Here is a 5,121-nt window from a genome sequence, read left to right on the forward strand (position 1 = left end):
GCCAACTGACTGATTCCTCCCGCGTCCGGCCATCCTGATTTATGTTTTCCGTGGTTCCTTCGAAAGGGCGCGGCCGACTTCCTTCCCCGTCCCTCCCTAATCCGATGAGACCGACGATCTGTCTGTTTGGTCTCCTCCCCCAAACAGCGCCACCAGACCCGTTCCTCGTGACTGCCGCTCTGCTCTCGTCCGCGTCCTATGTACAATGGCCGTAACCTCCTTTAGTCTGCAGCGGTGTGCGGTGGATGTGATGGGGTGACGCCGCCTGGCTGCCCGTGTTAAGACGTCAGGCATCGTACTCATTACACAGGGACACGCTGCTTTACCTTGGGACGTGACTCAAATGTAGGCAGGTATATTTGTTAAATAGACCGCGTTGGACGTTAATTGCAATGGCCTCTTTAATCACGCGTTGCAGGAGGAATTGTTCTTAAATATCTTGCTTCTGTCTTCTGTGGCTAGCCACGACTGAAAATTTTGTACTGAAGCTGAGCTGTATGTCAGCCTATTCCTTCTAGAAACGGCTACCTGTAAGTGCTTAGTGCTTCATCTACATCTACATCACACTCCGCAAGCAACCTAACGGTGCGTGGTGGAGGATACTTTCGGTACATCTATCTGATCCCTCCAACACTGCTTTACCTTGGGACGTGACTCAAATGTAGGCAGGTATAGTGCGTGGGAAGAATGATTGTGGGTAAGCCTCTGTATTGGCTCTAATTTCTGGAATTTTCTCCTCATGGTCAATACGCGAGATGTAGGGGGGGGGGGGGGGAGGCAAGGAAGGGGGGGGGGGGGGGGAAGAAATATGTTGTCCAACTATTTCAATATGAAACATCTTCGTGATGCACAACGCCTGTCTTGCAACGTCTGCCAGTGGTATTTGTTTAGCGTCTTCCCAACGCTGTCTCGCCGGCTAAATGGTTCTGTGACGATGCTTAATGGGTACAAAGCTACTGTTGCTGAGGAGCTTGGCACGTACGTGTGTGTATCTGATTGTGATTTAGGGAACGTCCAGTAGCGATGTTATGGGCGTCAGATAGAAAATTACAAAAGAATGTGGCGGAAACGTCGAAAATGTGCTGAAAGAAATAACAATATATCTCATGTAGAGCTGCACTAACGCTCTGCAAATCTCTCACGTGCTCAGTCAGATCTCTCACCTGCTCATTCACGTTAGCTCACATCCCGTTAAGACAGCGGTAAAATGGCCAGATATTCTAAAACTGCCAATTACAACACAACTAAGACAAGTGGAATACTAAAACAGAGACACACTAATATGTGGCTGGATGATCATTTACAAAAAGACACAAATGAGAGAGTGACACCGATAAAGGTTTCATACTTCTCCCTAGTGTTTTAAGGAACATGTCGTACATTACACAAAACTTTAAAATATGTATCACATTCGTGTCACTGTCAGCTAAAATGGAGACCAAATCTGTCGGGAAAGGAGCTGCTGCGCTTTTGTCTGAGTATAAAATGGTGCACTGTGATCTGCATGTTACAGGCACCACACGATGGACGGTTCTCTCATCGGAGGAAGAAGCCATGCATCATCCGTACACGAAAGGGCTGTGTCCTATGCGAAGTGAGAAAGACCTCATCCCGGCTCTGTGCCTCGAAGGAGGTAGGCCACGGTCAAGTTGTTGACTTTACGAGACGTCTGACTGCCTGTCATTTTCAGCCTCTCTTCTTACCGTCGACCAATGACTCTGTACCTCAACAGCGACGCAATAGCATGTAGAGGAATGGCACACTAAACTGTCTGACTACTGCAACATCCCACATGTGGGGTGTCGCATTGTCCTGGTGGAATTGACAGAGTCTGTCGGGATGCACAATGGGCATGATGCCTACGTGTCAGGATGCTTACGTGTCACTTGTCAGAATCGCATCTAGACGTATCAGGAATCTCATATCACTCCAACTGCACACGCCTTACACCATTACAGAACATCCGCCGGATTCAAGAGTCCCCAGGGTCCATGGATACATGAGGTCATCTCCATATCCTTACACGTCCATCCACTCTGTACAATTTGAAACGAGACTAGTCCAGCCTAACAACATGTTTCTAGTCATCAATTGTCCAATGTCGGTGTTGACGGGCCCAGGCGAGGCATAAAGCTTTGTGTCTTGCTGTCATGAAGGGTACACGAGTGGACCTTCGGCTCCGAAAGCCCATATCGATGATGTTTCGTTGAATGGTTCGCACGCTGACATTTGTTGATGGCCCATCGTTAAAATCAATAGCAATTTGCGGAAGGATTGCACTTGTGTCACGTTGAACGATTTTCATCAGTCGTCGTTGGTCCCGTTCGTGCAGGATCTTTTTCCGGTCGCAGGGATGTCGGAGATCTGAGGTTTTACCGGATTCCTGATATTCACGGTGCACTCGTGAATGGAAAACCCATGCTTCATCGTTACCTCTGAGATGGTGTGTCCCATCGGTAATGTGCGGACTATAACATCACATTTTAAACTCACTTAAATCTTGATAACCTGTCATTGTAATAGCAGTAACCGATATAACAACTGCGCCATGCACTTGTTGCCTGATACAGGCGTTGCCGACCGCAGTGACGTGTTCTGCCCGTTTAGACATCTCTGTATTTGAATACTTAATGTCTACACCAGTTCCTTTGGCGCTTCAGTGTACGTACACATGAACAGCTGCCGGCACGGTAGCTCAGCGTGTTCGGTCAGAGGATTAGCTGCCCTCTGTAATAAAAAAACTGAGTTAATCAATCAACATAGATCTTAAACGGATGTCAAACGAGGTCCGCCCCGAGCAGATGTCACGATCAATATCAGATTTAACACAAAAAAGCGAGGCTTCGAAACCACATTTCACGTGACATAACTCATGGTCGACATGATCAGTGTTTACTGAATACATGCTGACTGACATACAGGAAATATTTTATTACGTTTGAACTCAAAATATGTTCTAATAGGGATGTCAAAGATGTCAGGCCGTAACTTTGTGAATAATTTCTGCTGCCCTTGTTGCAGGCGGGATTTACCGTGCGCAGTTCTCTGTTAAAGGGAGTTACGGTACACTATCGTAAAATCAAAGGCTAAATCTACCAAAAATTCAGTAAGAAATCTGATAAGTTTACTTTTAGAAATGCCATCTGATTGTTAAGCAAAATGACATTAACCTCTATATATTACATTTGTTGTGGTTGCAGATTTACAGTGGGGCAGTACTCTCCGAATTTCCCCTGCAAAGGAACATGGCCTATTTGAAATTAGAGTCCAGTAATCTAACGCGACGAAACAGGTTGTTCTGACCCATTAGTTTTCCTAGAGGTATCTTGTATTTCTAATTATTAGTTACACATTAGTTATCTTCATCTTCTCGCTCTGGTACTGAAAGCTTCTGGTGAAGGAATGGGCAGGGATGTCTTTATTTTCTTACTTCATGATGTACGTCCATTTCCCATCTCCTATCCGTTATGCATTGAATGAGTGTTTTGGTTGTCCTTACGCGAGTGGAGCAGCTGTAGTCAGAGACACATGTTCCCGTCGGGTTTTGCTGCCAACCTACCAGCTGTAGTGCAGAGACACATGTTCCCGTTGGGTTTTGCTGCAAATCTAGCAGCTGTAGTGCAGAGACACATGTTCCCATCGGGTTTTGCTGCCAACCTAGCAGCTGTAGTGCAGAGACACATGTTCCCGTTGGGTTTTGCTGCCAACCTAGCAGCTGTAGTGCAGAGACACATGTTCCCGTCGGGTTTTGCTGCCAACCTAGCAGCTGTAGTGCAGAGACACATGTTCCCATTGGGTTTTGCTGCCAACCTAGCAGCTCTAGTGCAGAGACACATGTTCCCGTTGGGTTTTGCTGCCAACCTAGTATTTGCGGTGAACAGTGAAAGACGCACCCGTGGTGGCAGAACCTTCGGGGTTCGTAGGAGCCTCACCACGGATGAGGGGCATCGCCAGTGCCTGGCATTCACCCATTTTTCGGCATTCGGTTTCTGGGTGGCTGAAGGGATCTACGGACTGTGTGCATGTCTCCATCAGATTTAGTAAATCACGAGATCGATTACGAGCAGATGTGGAGCGCCCTCAGCATATGACGCTTTTTGTGCATTTTTTCAACTTTGTTGGGCAGAGTCCCATAATAAACTGTATCATTAACCAATTCCCGCTAGTAATTTTAGTCACCTAACCGCACCTGATAATGCACTGCTGGAGTGATTCACACCACAAAATAACACTGATTAAGTCAGTAATTAAATAAGTGTCCCACGTCGATATTTCGCGTGTCAGACTGCGCTGCAAACGGTTCCATTCAGTCGATTCATTTTTTTCGCTTGTTTCCTCGCTGTTCCGTTGTGCATTGTTGTTTAGTTAAGTAAATAAGTATTCGTCCTGTCCCCATGTCATGTGTCAGTGAACGCTGAACCAAAGGAGCTACCGACATCTTGAGCAAATATGGAAGCTCCAATGCGCCCCGTCAGACAACGACCAATACGAGATTTGGTGATCTGACGTACTGCAGTGATGAGCCTACACTCACGGCAGCTCTCTTCTGCCGTGGGCACAGTTTCCCCAACACATGACTTGCCGCATTGGGAAGAGGATTTGGTAGACCTCTCTGGCTTACTAGTCGTCTGATGTGGTGGGTGAAATACTCATTTGACAGTGTGTCGCACAAAGATTCTGTTCACTTTTCTGAAAGAATTTCAGATAAAGGGGATGCACGGTAGTGATTTTTGTTTTTTCTGCCTATTTCTGTTGTTGTGCGTGTACAACCCGCCTGAGCGTAAGGCCTTATCTCCTTGCTGCAGTTACTTTTCCGCAGGAATGTTGTCTCCATGTGCTTCGACTCATTTGGAAAGCTCTCTTGGAAGCCGGTCGATCGCGCCCTGTGAACAACTGTGCGTCAAACACATTCACGTTGGGCGTTGTAGTGAGTAGTGGAGAAAGTTTGTGTAAGCTGCCTGTGCACTTTGTGACCCAGCTTGACACTTGGTTTCCGTTTCTCTAGCGTGTCCAGAAACCATAGGACGCCATGCTGTTCTCCTGTATGGTGAACTGTATGTTGGCAGAAGCGAGTTGCAGCCAAAAGACGAACGAGTCATCTAAGGAACGATAGAAACACGT

Source organism: Schistocerca gregaria, chromosome 2 (genome assembly GCF_023897955.1).
Source record: "Schistocerca gregaria isolate iqSchGreg1 chromosome 2, iqSchGreg1.2, whole genome shotgun sequence".
NCBI classification, from domain to species: Eukaryota; Metazoa; Arthropoda; class Insecta; order Orthoptera; family Acrididae; genus Schistocerca; species Schistocerca gregaria.